Source organism: Carcharodon carcharias, chromosome 11, assembly GCF_017639515.1.
Source record: "Carcharodon carcharias isolate sCarCar2 chromosome 11, sCarCar2.pri, whole genome shotgun sequence".
NCBI classification, from domain to species: Eukaryota; Metazoa; Chordata; class Chondrichthyes; order Lamniformes; family Lamnidae; genus Carcharodon; species Carcharodon carcharias.
Genome location: NC_054477.1, coordinates 111,693,208 through 111,708,394, shown reverse-complemented (window position 1 = coordinate 111,708,394; position 15,187 = coordinate 111,693,208).

The window sequence follows — 15,187 nt, the reverse complement described above, 5'->3', positions numbered from 1 at the left end:
ATTGCATCTGTCTTTCCAGGGAAGAAGATGCTACACAGGTCATGGTAAAAGAAGAGATCATTCAGATGCTAGGGCCTGAATTAATGAAGTAATCTGGTCATTTGTGGACAGGCAAAAATGACTGTGAAATCTCTTGGTTCACTAATGTCCTTCATGGAAGGGAATCAGCCATTCAATTACAAAAATTAATCACTACAAAGAACACCCAGCATCACGTCCTCAGAGAAATTAGGCATGGACTCTAAATGTGACCTTGCCTGCATGAAGTATGCAAAATATATATGTATTAACGCATCAATAGTGCCCCCAAAATATATATATATTTTAATACGATTAACTGTTTTAAAGAAAGAAGTAAAAACTTGCATTCATATAACATCTTTGAGAAACTGCAAATGTTCCAAATGCCTTACAACCAATTAAGTATTTTTGAAGTATAGCCACTTTTCTAATATAAGAAATGTGGCCAGTCATTTGTACACAGAAAAGTCCCACAAACAGTAATGTGACAATGACCTGATAATCTGTTTTAGTGATGTGGTTGAGGGATAGATATTGGCCTGAACAATTTTAAACTCATTGCATCTAGTTTATTCCAATGGTTCAAACTTTAATAAAATGTTTGGCCCAGCTCTGTTTGTGACATTGTTATCAGTCTATACTGAGCAGATTAGTGATGCTAACACTTTCTTTCTGAAATAGACTGTGTGTTTCTGATATTCCACTAACATAATTAGGTCAGATTACATTTCTATCCCGTCTATGCAAGTTTAAATAATGCAGTGTGAGTGGAAAATCAATATCACAAATTGCCCACTGAAGCAAAACCTTTAAAACGATTACATGTTGAAACAAATTTTCAATATCATTATGTTACTGAAGAGAGCAAAGAGATATCAGAAACACACATAAACTGTATTCTTGTGTTAGTACACAGTGTCTTGTAGACAATATAACAACTTCTGGTAGCACATCATATGATGCAGGACTTTCCTCAAGGTATACTGTAACAGATTTATTATCATTAATGAAGGATAGCAATAAAATCCACTAATGCCCTCAAATGGAACCTTCTAGTTGCTGGTTAATGCTTGCATTAATATATTAAAATGCTGACTCCAAGTTGTAGTTAATAATCATTGAATTAGGGGGCCGACATGATCTAGTGTGAGCCAGATCAGGACCAGCATTCAGTGAGTTACCAAAATAGGTTATATTAAAGGTTACACTGGTGCCATCAGCAATATTATCAACTGACTTTCTTGATTTGTTATGGCAGGCAGGTTAATAACTAGAGGACACAGATTTAAGGTAAGTTGCAAAATGAGGCAGTAGGGAGAAGTGGAGATTTGTTTTTTTACACGAGTTGTTATGGTCTGGAATATGCTTCCTGAAAAGATGATGAAAGCAAATTCAAAAGTAACTTCCAAAAGGGAATTGGACATATAATTGAAAAGAAGAAATTTGCAGGGCTGTCGAAAGAATAGGGGAGCTAATTAGTTAGCTCCTGTCACAAATATAATGGGACAAATGGCCTCTTTCTGTGCTGTCTGATTCTGTGATTCAATGTAAGAGGGAGAAAATACTCCGCTATAGATAAGAGGATTTTTTTTAAGTCTGCTTATGATATTGGAAGAAAATAGGCATCTAAGTAATAACATTCAAGGATGATAGGAAAATATAGGCCAGAATTTTATGGCCCCTCCCACCCAGTGGGATATTACGGTCCCGTCAAACTTAATGGAGATTTAAATGGCTTACCATACCCGCCAAGGCAGAGACAAGCAGCAGGGCCAGAAAATCCTGACCATAGATTCAAGAACAATCCCATTTAGTGGACAGTGCTAATGAGTGGAGGGAATGGGTTATTTTTCCATTGTACTATTGTTCCTAATTAATTCCTGTTTCAGTTGTTTTCCACATATTGTCTTCTCTTGTCAGAAATTTGCATTGCAATAATAATTTACTCTAAAAGGTGTCATGCCAGCTAATTTATGAAAAAATGGGCACTTTACTTCTAAAAGCAGAACATAAAATGGAAAATTTGGAGTCAAGAGGTCAGGTGACCTCCCTCCTTGCCTACAAATATTTATGAAACTGCCAAAGGCTGGAAGTAATCTGCTAGCCTGGTGAAGGCATGAAGATTGAAATGGCCTCTTTGGGACATTCCATTGCAGAGACATTAAAAATGCTACTGATCTCTCCTGTGGAGTTAACAGCTACTAATGTCTGAAGGTCTTCAGAAACTGACATACAATGGCCATACAGACTAGTGGCTGCAGAATGAAATTCCACAGAAGGGCTGTGAAGGAAAACTGCTCTGTCACAAGAAGGTGCAAATGGCTGAGATTCAAACCCCATTTTGTGTCAGTGACAACATTGTCAAAGACCACCCAGCAAAGAAAAGACTCTGCCTGGAATCCCCTAACAGACAGAGAAATGGGGCTATCCTTTTACCTGCAGATTATATCTTTGCTACTTAGCTTAACTCAACTTTGATTGGAGCAAAGCCAGAAACATGCTGTTGCAAGGAATAAGCCACTCTGAATCAATTGCCAGAAATTTCCAACCTCCAAGAAACCTCAGTGAACCAAAAAGAAATCATCAGGCCTGCAATGCTTCTAGCTTACATCTCAAAAGATAATAGTATAGTGACTTTTTGGACTCTTTAAAATCCTAAGTGCATGCTATCTCTTTTGTAATCACTTTTTCTTGTACACGTGTGTCTTGTGTGAGTGGGTGCTGTTGTGATTGGTTTCAGGTGTTAAGAAATAAATGTTTATGCTTTCCTTTTTTAAACTTATGAAAAAGTCTCTTTCCTGCCTGATCTTGAGAGTCACAGCACTCAAAGGGGTTAAAACACTTTGTTTTTAAACACATCTTGTTGCAGTTCATTAGGTAGGAAAAAAGAGGGAACCATCCATACATCTCTCCCTTGTCTGTAACAAAGAAAATAAAAACATTTGCTTTTATATAGCACCTTTCACAAACTCAGGATGTCCCAGAGCATTTTACAACCAAATGTAATGAAAGAAATGCAGTAACCGGTTTGCACACAGCAAGATTCCACAAGCAGCAATGAGAACATGATCAAATAGTAGTTTTAGTCAGAACACCAGAGAAACTCCCCTGGTGTCCTCCAAGTAATGCAATGGGATCTTTTATACCTGCTTGAGAAGGCAGACACAGCTTTGATTTGAAACCTAATCCAAAAGCCAACCCTCCAACAGAACAGCATTCCCTCAGTGCTTTGCTTGAGCATCAGCTAGATTATATGCTCCAGTCTCTAGAGTGGGGTTCGAACCCAGGAGCATCTGACTCAGGCAAGAGTACTATCATTAAGTCAATGCTGTAAAAGAATGCAGATTCACTCGTAATCTATGATGTAAACAAATTCGTAGTGTAATGATGTTAGTGCAATTTTAATTACCTTTGGCCCAGAAGCAGTGCAGTAAGGAAAATTTGTAATTTTTAAAAAATGTCTGTGGAATGTGTTTTAAGCATGTTTGAAAAGTACTTATTAGAGTTTGTATCAATTGTTAAGGGATCAATTGTAATTTCCTTAGATAATAAGAGACTGATCCATGTGACCTGGTGACCTTTGACCTGGATGGAGTACCAACAGGAAGGAAGTTAACATACAAATAATGTGTGACTGGCAGCCAGAAAGGAGAGCTGGGGGCAAAATGTAATCAGCACACAAATGCAGAAACTCTTGGAGTGTGCACTGTGCAAGTGGGCTAAAAAGGTCTAAAATCCAGAATAGCTCAGAGGCACCAAAGACCTGGGTGTTTTACTAGAAGCAGCCTAACCATGAACCAAGTGTTATTGGTTGGTTGGGGGTTGGTTGGTTGAAAAGGAATTCTGGAAAGCTACAACATCCAGACTGTGATGACTTGAGGGAGAGAGGGTTTATAGAAATGTGCCTTGCTAATGATAATTGTACCCCTGAAACTCGAAGTTGAAAGCTGCCATTAGATAGTAATCCTGACCAACCCTGCATGAATGAGCAACAACATATTATGGAACTATCTAGCTACGTATTGCCATATGTCTGAGGGGTGTGATGTGGATGCTTGTGGTTGTATAAGATGCACCTTCTTTACATTAACTATTTGAAGTTAAGTTTACCTTTTTATTTGAAATATTATTTTCCTGTTAATTAATGTTTAATTTGCATCGGTTTTGATACGTGTTAAAGTAAAAGTTACAAAAAGTGAAATCTTGTTTGTAATTTCTTCATTTGGCCTCATTCAGACTCAATTCATTCAGATTCAGATTATTCATTTATTTTTGGTTTACGTTACGCCATGGGGATCATAACACTATACAAAGAGTAAACACAGCTAAGGAAAGTCATTGGCTGGAATCTTCTGGCACCTCCCACCAGCAGAATCTTCTGGTCCCACCAAAGTCAGTAGGCTCCTGAATGACTCACTGCATCCACCATGGTGCCAGAAAATCCCGACCATCAAGTCCATCATCTGTATTTTCCTCCCACATCTAAATGCCTCTTGAATGGTCTCAGTTTTTACCTCAACTATCCTACCAGTAGACCATTCCAAGTATTAGTCACTGTGTGAAGAAATGCATCCTCACATAAAAAGGAATGAAAGAATTTAGATTTATATAGCACTTTCCCAACCCAAAGCAATCCATAGCTGATAGATTACTTCTGAAGCGCAGTGTTGTTTTTTGGACAAATTCTACAGCCAATTTGCAAATTCAAGAATGCGCAGACACTATTGAAACTTTTAAGAAAGTTCAACGCAATGTTGCTTGGTATGAGGGATGGTATGAGAAAGTGCTGGCAAAACTCAACAATCTAGTAGCATCTATGAAGGGAGAAGTTCCAAAGAAAAGTCATTTAACTTGCAACATTAACTCTTCCTCACGCCACAGATGCTGCCATTTCTGCTAAATTTTTCCTTGAATTTTTTGTTTGCATTTTGTGACTTAACACCTTATCTGAAAGATATCACTCCTGAAAGGCAGAAATCGCTTGGAACTGCACTGAGGTATCAGCCTAGATTATATCCCGTATTAGTCATTTACCAATTTGTGGACAGGTCTTTGTGCCCTGTAATTGTGATTCAGATTTAACATTATCTATTCCACTTCCTATCTTAAGAACAGCTGGAGGTCGTAACTCATTTGACTTCTTACAAGGGTAAAGGACTGACATTTTTCCAATCTTCATTCATAACTCAGTCCTCAACCTTTAGTAGGGATCTTCCTGGTGGCATTTTAACATTGGAATGATAGATACCATGCATCAGAATGAAAGGATGGCGACTCCAAAGATAATAAAATAGATATTCTGATCCAAAAAAATCTCAATATAGGTAGGTTTTTGTTTCAACATTTAGAAAGAAGAGAAACTGGAATTATTAAGGAATTCAGCATTCCACATAGTGACAGGAGGAGGGATCCCATCCTTACAATTGCTGGAGAGATCACCATAATTTTCTGAGATGCACTCCCTGCAAACATTACTACCCATTAGGATTCAGAGATGATGGAATCACATTTTAAATCCATTCCTCCAGCAAATTCATTCCACCAGAACAGTTAACCCCAATTTTAACCTAAACCGCCTAATAGGAACATTTTGTACACCATGAAGTCAACTGAGAGTAAAACAGGTTGGAGAGTATGACAGGCATCTGATCCCAATCTGTTTTGTTCCTATTGGGCTGGTTAAGTTGAAATCACATATCAAGTAGGGTTTTTAGATTTCCACAGGTAAGAAAGCAAAATGTCATAAGACCACCCAATGGAGTGATGCTGATCAGCAATGACAAATTTATATTGCTGTTGCCTATCAATGTTGCATTGAAGACACTGATGCAATACAAAGCAGCATCAGGTTCTCTTCATAAACTAAGAACGGGAAGTATCCTTTTTTATCATTTTTCTGTGTCCTTTCATAAATATCTTGCTGAAAGTATAATAGTCAAAAACCAAAACAACTGAATGAAGTTTTGCCTCAGTGCCACTTTACAGAAGGTTGGCTATTTACCTGAGCTATAATTCAGGCAAGTTCCATTTCCTTTGCCAATTATTAATGTCCCAGATGGCAAGTTCTTGTAAATTAACAATCATAAAGCCTTTTCCCAAGCTATTATGTTCAATAAGATAAGCCCCATTTTATAATCATAGGTCCTATTTTCAGATATGTATTGCTACAAAGGTCACAGTGTGATCCTACCTGTTAATCAGCCATTAATTTGTAAAACTCCATTTATCCAAACTGCCATGCACCAAGTGACCAGTGTTAAATTGCTAGGGATTCTATCATGTCTATCTCAGTAAGTGGTCTGTTCAATTCTGAAGAAACAGACCATATTAAAAGGGCAACCTTGATTCTGCAGCATGGATTCCAAGTCTGTTGAATTGCTGACGCAGTGACATAATGATATAATCACCCTAACACTATTAAAACATTATCTACTCATATATGCAGAGCATGGTTGAGTTGTGCTTCAAATTCAGGTCCACTTAAATAGCTCTAGATTTTGCAAGCTGTGTGACAGTGATCTGGGACATGACCAAATGATCTATTTTGGAGAACCTCCATCGCTTAAGAACATTCTGCTTTCCTAATTAGTACCATTCATAATTTTACATATTCTGCCTCTGCTTTTAATAAAGAAAGAAGTTGAATTCATTTCGCACCTCTCATAACTTCAGGCTGTCTCATAACACCTCACAAACAATTAAGTACATTTACAGTGGAGCATGTTTTGTCAGTAAGGGCAACGTTGCCACTAATTTACACACAGCAAAGTTCCACAAAGAAAGCCTAGATAAATAACTAGAACATCTGTTTTAGTGATATTGGTTAAAGGAAAAATGCTGTCTAGGGCATTGGGGCAGTCCATTTCTCTTGTTCTTAGGATCTCTTGCATTACCTGAAAGAAGTAGCTGGGCCCTCTGTTTAACATTCCATCCAATAGTCAACACCTCTGACAATCTCTGGAGTGAGAGCACTACCACCAGAACCAGAGATGACACTAGTCGTTGCCTTAGAAAGGTTCTCATTAGTATGGTCTACAAGGTTTCTGAATTTTATTGCTTATAGTTAATCAATTAAAATGGCTACCTGTGATCAGAATTCTCTGTTTCCTATTTTGTATATAGTTCATTATTGGGTTTATAAATTCCTTTTCATGCTGTGAGCTTTCATTATAGCCACAATTCAACTGTGGGGAATTTTGTCAGCCACTTTTTAAAAGACAAAATATTCAAATTCATAATTGCTTCAATGCTCAACTCTATTCTCCAAGAATTCCAATATTTTGTTAAATATTACCTGTCCTTCATGAAAGCATCGCTGGTTCAGTTTTATTGCCTCAACTCATTATTTGCTCTTTAAATTTCTTTCTACGGAATAAAGTTGAATATTTTCCAACTATAAATGTCAATCAAATAGGCCAATATCTCCCAGAAGCAACATTTTGACCTTTTTAAACGGCTGTTATTGCATTCAATGTTTTGTAATCATCCAGTGCCATCCTCTATCCGATAACATCCAGCCTCGTTTATTTTATTACTCTTACAGCTTGTTTTATACTTAGCTATGGCCCAAATCTGGTTCTAATTATACTGTGGCTTGAGTCTATAAATGCAGTGAATGTTGTAATGTATGATTTTTAGACGGTATTTGATATGGTGTCACATAAGAGATTTGTTTTGGAGATTGCGCCAGGCATTATAGAAGGGAATTTCATCACATTGATAGCCGGAAGGAAGAGTGACAGAAAAGCAGAGTATGAATAAATACATGTTTTTTGGGTATGGGGAATGTTTGTAATGATAAGCCACAGGGACCTGTGCTGGGGTCTGTCTTCTGATTTCAATTTATATAAATTATTTGGACATTGGCACAAGAGGAGGGGTACCAAATTCATCAAATTAGCCTGACGAGAAGGCGTTCCTCCAAAATGGATTTCCAGATCCCATTGTGAACACATCCCAGATCACCAATAGCTATTCACTTCAAGCTCCAGTCACTCACATGAACAACAATCATGGTAATGACCTCTGAGTAATTCCTTTCTCCCGCTTCCTCCACTTTTAGGTACCATGCCCTAAAAGAGTATTAGTGACAATGGGCTTCCAATCAATTGGTCCATGATTATGCTTGGCAAAGTATTGCAGTGGTTTGCCATTGCATTCTGCAGTTGGCTGACCAGCAGACTCTCCCAATCTTACTGTCTGCTATCAGGCATATTGAAAAGATTTACAGGGTGCTAATCAGCCATTTTAGCCACAGTATGAATGTACCTTTTATGATCATCAAGTCCTGAATTTGCACTTGAACCCAGAGCTTATAGCCCAGAGGTAGAGATGCTACCATTGTGGTGCAAGAGCTTATCATTGCAATCCTGCCAGTTGAAGAAATAAAGAACTTGCATTTATGTAGCACCTTTCATAACCTCAGTACATGTGAAAGCAATTCACAGCCAATGAAATATTTTTTGAAGTGCAATCACTGTCGTAATGTAGCCAACATGAGTGCCATTTGGCGCATAGCAGTGTCTGAAAACAGCAACGTGAGAATGACCAGATAACCTGTTTTAGTGATGTTGATTGGGGAATAATACCATCACGTCATTTTTCACATCCAGCTAGGTTTCAATGAGACATGAAATGCTGGCCTGACTTCCCTCTCGGTTGGGTGTAAAAGATCCCATGACACTATTTCAAAGAAAAGCATTGGAGCTATTCTGGTGCCCTGCCAATATTCATTCCTCAATCAACATTGCAAAAAACAGACTATTTGCTTGTTATCACATTGCTGTTTGTGGGAGCTTGATGGGCTGCCAGTTGGCTGCCATGTTTCCTCCATTACAACAGTGACAACACTTCAAAAATACTTAATTAACAAGTCTTTTTCTTTTTTCTAAATCTCACCTGAAAGACTGTACCCCCAACAATGCAACACTCCTGTGGCACTGCACAGAATTATCAACCTAAATTATGTACTCAAGTCTCTGGAGCGGGAATGAAATTAACTATCTTCAAGAATGGGTCATGTAGGTCGGGTATAAAATCAGACAGTGTTGTTTCCTTTCTGTTTATTCTGCTGCTCATTTAATCCTCAGGTTTCAGATGTGTGACCCATTGCCAACAGGCAATGTTGGATAAATATTCAAATGTCAGGGACCTAAGGAATGACTTTGATGACAAGTCCCACAACTCTCGCCATATGCGGGACGTGCAAGACAGAGTTGTTGGCAGGTGGATCCCAGGGTCAAGGATGTCATTGAATGGCTGTAGGATATTCTTAAGGGGGAGAATGAACAGCCAGAGGTCATGCTCCATATCGGTACCAACGATATAGGTAGACAGAGGGGTGAGGTCCTAAAAGCAGATTTTGGAGATCTAGGAAAGAGGTGAAAAAGCAAGACTTCAAAGGCAATAATCTCAGGATTGCTCTCAGTGCCATGTGCTATTGAACACAGAAATAGGGTGGTAGAGCAAATGAATGCGTAGCTAGAGAAATGGTCCAGGACGGAGGGCTTTAGATTTCTGGGACCAGTTCTGGGGTAGGTGGAACCTGTACAAAGTGGACAGGTTGCACCTTAGCTGGACCAGGACCAATATCCTTGCCAAGAGATTTGCTAACGCTGTTGGGCAGGTATTAAACTGGCTTGGCAGTGGAATGGGAACCAGAGAAGGAATTCAAATATGAGAGAAACAAAGCTGGTAATAGTAGGAAGAAAAGTAGTAATCCAAAGTCAGCGGAAACAAAGGCCAGCATCAAATGGGGTCAAAACATAGAAAAATGTTAAAAAGGCAAAATTAAAGGCACTCTATCTCAATGCATGGGGAATTCACAACAAGGTAGATGAACTGATTGTACAAATAGAAGTAAACTGTTTTGATATAATTGCTATTACAGCGACATGGCTGCAGGGTGACTAGGGCTGGGAACTGAATGAATGTTCAAGGGTATTCAACATTTAGGAAGGATAGGAAATAAGGAAGAAGAGGTGCGATAGTGCTGTTACTAAAGGATGCGATCAGTACATTAGTGAGAGAGGACCTTAGATCAGATGATCAGAATGTAGAATCAGTTTGGGTTGAACTAAGAAAGAGCAATAGGCCACCAAACAGTAGGGTAATGTAGGGCATGGTATCAACCAAGAAGTTAGAGGTGCATGTAACAAGGGTAATACAGTAATCATGGAGGACTTCAATCTACATATAGACTGGGTAAACCTAATTAGCATGAATGATGTAGAGGATGAATTCCTGGAATGTATACAAAATAGATTTCTAGAACAGTTTATTGAGGAACCAACTAGGGAACAAGTTATTTTAGATCTAGTGTTGTGCAATATGAAAGGGCCAATTATTAATCTTGTTGTAAAGGAGTCTTGCGGGAAGATTGATCATAATATGATAGAATTTTGCATTAAGTTTGAAAGTGATGTAGTTCAATCCAAAACTAGGGTCTTAAATCCTAACAAAGAAAACTACGAAGATATGAGGGACAAGTTGGCTGTCATGGATTGGGAAAATACATTAACAGGCATGACAGTAGACAGGTAATGGATAGCATTTAAAGAATTAACACATGGCTCACTAGAAATATGCATTTTTTGAGGCACAAAAACCTAACAGGAAAACTGATACAACTGTGGCTAACAAGATAAATTAAAGATTATATTAGAACAAAGGAAGAAGCTTATAAAATTGCCAAAAAAGAGTAGTAATCTTAAGGATTGGGAGTATTTTAGAATTCAGCAAAGGAGGACCAAGAAACTGATAAAGAAAGAGAAAATGGAATATGAGATTAAACTAGCGTGAAACATAAAAACAGACTATAAAAACTTCTATAGGTATGTTAAAAAGAAAAGACTAGCAATAGTAATTGTGGGCCCATTATAGGCAGAGGCAGGAGAATTCATAATGAGGAATGAGGAAATGGCAGAGGAACAAAACAAATACTTTGGCCAGAAATTTCCCCCCGTTGGGGGAGTTGTGCAAGGGCGGGGGGGAGGTGGGCACTTACCTGATCGGCACCCCCAATCGGCTGACATTTTAAGTGGGCAGGCCAATTAAGGCCCGCCCATCGTGACACTCGCCTGGAAGTGCTGAGTGCTCCCGGTGCGGGTGGCGGGGGATTCCCTGAGAGGTTCCCTGTGCTCTTTCGCATGTGCGCGAAAGAGCACATAGGTCTCCCTGAGGCTAAATGCTGCCTCAGTGAGGTCGACTCCGAATTCAAAATTTACAATACAAATGATAGAAAAAATTCCCTGACATGTTCCCTCATGTGACACTGGCACATGAGTTGGGACATGCCCATAACTTTAACTGAAACCTTTATTAAAAATTTAAATACCCTCATGAAACCTCATCCCGCCCATGGAGTTCTACCCAACGTTATCCCGCGTCATTTTACGTGTCGGCAAGCGGGCCGGGGCCTGCTCACCGATTGGAGGATCCTGCCCTAGGTTTTAGATGTCCTTAATAGGCCTTTGACAGTTCAGCGGGCGCACAGCCGAGTCGGCTGCGCACCCGCCGAACTAAAAATCTAAATGATTCGTGGTGATATCGAGACGCCAGCCCGATGTCACTGTGCATCATTTTACCCGTCGGCGTGCAGGCCCTGCCCTCGCTCACCGACAGGAAAATTCTTCCCTTTGTGGATGTCTTCACAAAGGCAGATGCAAAAAATCTCCCAGAAATACTAGAGAACGAAGGGACTAGTGAGAATGAGGATCTGATAGAAATTAGTGTTAATAAAAAAGTAGTGCTGGGGCAGGTGTTGCCCTCGGCAGAAATTGGCGGGGGTGGTCGGAAATCGACAGCTGCCCGTGATCGACTTCATACTGTGATTTCATACGGGCGGGCCAATTAAGGCCTGCCTTGCGTGGATTGTGAGTGGCAGAGCTGAGCACTGCCTGTGTGGGTGGGGGGAGGATGGAGAGCGGGCCTACTATGAGAAAGAGCGCTTCAATCTTCCTGAGGCACAGAGCTGCCTCAGGGAGAATGAAGCGATATTTAAAAAATCTAATGAAGAGAATAAAACTCTGTCACATGAGCTGGGACATGTTTTTAATTCAAAAATAAAGTTTTTATTTAATGTTTATTTGCTTTAGGAAACTTCATCCCGCTCTTGGATGAGGTTCCTAAAAGATGTAAAAGCCGCTTGTCCTTTTCACCTGCCCACCAAACGTTAGATTGAACAGGCAGCATAAATTTGAATTTAATTAGATTGTTAATGGCCTTAATAGGCCTTCTAATTAACGGCAGGCGCGCAGCCAACTCTGGCCCACACCCACCAAATGAAATATCGCAAGACTGCGCGATGATGTCAGGACGCACGCCCGACATCATTGCGCGTCATTTTACATTCAGGCATGTCAAGCGCATACCTGCACGCCGAGTGTAATATTCTGCCCTTGGAGAAATTAATGGGACTGAAAGCTGATAAATCCCCTGCACCTGATGATCTACATCCCGGAGTGTTGCAAGAGGTGGCTGTCGAGATTAAAAAAGCATTGGTGGTCATCTTCCAAACTTCTATAGATTCTGGAATATTCCTGTAGATTGGAAGGTAGCAAATGTAACCCCACTCTTTAAGAAAGGAGGAAGAGAGAAAAGAGGAACTACAGGACTGTTAGCCTGACATCAGTAGTAGGGAAAATGCTAGAATTAATTATAAAGGATGTAATAACTGAAATCTCAGAAAATAATGGTGGGTTTCCAAACCTCTCATGATTTTGAAAACTTATATCAAGTTTCCTCTCACCCTTCTCCTCTCCAAGGAAAACAGTCCCAACTTCTCCAATCTTTCCTCATAACTGAAGGGTTGCACCTCTTTCCCTTTTCCACCTTTTATATGAGAGGGAAAGGGGACGGACGTTGTGAAACCCTTTCCCGCATTTTGCATGTGTCTAAAATAAACTACCCCTCTTATTTCACCTTATCTCTAGTTTGCTATGGGGTTATTAATAGAGGATTAGATAACTCCAAACTGAAAGGTTGGGGAAAACATGACGCCACTTATAAAAGAAGAAATCAAAAATTTGTTTATGAACGGTAGTAAGTGGAGAAATCAGGGCTGTTTAAATTAATCCCCCTCCTATCCGTAACACTTTGTTAGGGAACACAGAAATGCAGAGTATTTTTTAAATGGTGAGAGACTAGGAAGTGTTGATGTTCAAAGAGACTTGGGTGTCCTTGTTCATGAGCCACTGAAAGCTTTCATGCAGGTGCAGCAAGCAATTACGAAGGCAAATGGTATGTTGGCCTTTATTGCAAGAAGATTTCAGTGCAGGAGTAAAGATGCCTTGTTGCAATTGTATAGACCCTTGGTGACATTGCACCTGGAGTATTGTGTACAGTTTTGGTCCTCTTTCCTAAAGGAGAATATATTTTCCATATAGGGAGTGCAACAAAGGTTCACCAGACTGATTCTTGGAATGGTGGAGTTGTCTTATGAGCAGAGATTGAAGAGACTGGGCCTATATTCTTTCGGGTTTGGAAGAATGGGACGCAATCTCATTGAAACACAAAATTCTACAGGTCTGAACAGAGTAGATGCAGAAAGGATGTTTCCCCTGGCTGGGGGTGGGGGGGTCTAGAACCAGGAGACACAGTCTCAGAATAAGAGAAAGGCCACTAAGGTATGAGATGAGGAGGAATTTCTTCACTCAGAGGGTGGTAAATCTTTGGAATTATCTACCCCAGAGGACTAGGGAGGCTCAGTCATTGAATATGTTCAAGACAGAGATTGATTGATTTCTATAAAGTAAAAATATCAGGTGATATGGGGATAGTGCAGGAAAATGGTGTTGAGGTAGAAGGTCAGCCGTGACCTAGGCTCAAGGGGCTGAATGGCCTACTTCTCCAATTTCCTATGTTCCTTGTCAACTAGGAGAAGCCGTAGTGTTCCCTTGAGCTCAGCAAAGAAACCTTGAGCCTCTCTTGCACTGTATTTGTCCCCTCCCTCTCTCATGATTAAAATTGCATCACAATACATCCCATACCAACATCCTATTTCCCCCTGAAATTACCTCTGCACCAGAAACAGTTCTCTCAGATCCCCAGTAGCAGTGATCTTGTAGTTTCTGCCACATTTGCTGGGGCAGTCTGACTGGAAATATTTAAATTAAGCTTGAGAGCTCAGAAGGCCCACTGTGACCTAGTGAATTTGACAATCGCCTCCTCTTAGCACACTGCACTCATGCCTAAGTTAAAAGCAACTCTTATGCTGTAACAGGTCATAGACTGGTTAGTGGAGTGGGTAGATGGATGTCTAATGCAGTTCATGGCGCAATGATATGAACTAGTTCATTTAGAAGTTAGAACTATAAATGAAATATACTGCAAATAGTCCAATTCTTAACAGAGTGGAGGAACAGAGAGACATTGCAGTGTTGATACAGAGATCTTTAAAATGAAAGTATAGGGTAGAATTATCTTTAAAAAGAGCAGTAAAATTCTGAGTTTTCGAAGTTGCTACCAGGAAAGAGATATTATAATTATGAAGAAAGGCTTGAAAAATTATGTAACTGGTACAGTTACAGTCCTTTTTAAACCACAGTCAGAATTGTCTCCTTGTCATGGTATCAGGAGCACTCATCCACCTGTAATTGCTGTTTCAAAATGGCCTTTGTATTATTATATATTATCTACTTGTTAATAGTAAACCTGTACTACTAACAATTACAGCTGCTTTATGTGAAGCACCCGTAACGAACAGCTAAAAGTATTTAAATATCACAGCTTATAAATGTAACAGCCTTCCAGAGATTTATTGTCCCGATGTAATACTTACTCATTACTTTCTGTTCCCAGTGATCAGCACATTGAGTTTGAAACAATCTTTCCTATTTCCCTGAGGATTAATTTAACAGTTTCATTAAACTGCTGTGATGTGCATAATTCAAAGTAAACATCTTTAAAGCTCATCGTTGATCAAATTACTGTATTAATATTTAATAGATGAGTAACCAGTTGCAGTATTTGTAATATTGCCTCACCCTTAAAAGTCTAAGCTATCTGTGAGCTGCTGAATGTTTTATTTGAAAGTGGATTTCCTGGATTCCATTCATTTAACAGAAAGAAAAAAGTAAGAACTTGCACTTACAAAGCACCTTTCACAACTTCAGGACATCCCGCAGCTCTTTATAACAAATAAAGAACTTTGAAATATGGGGCTGGA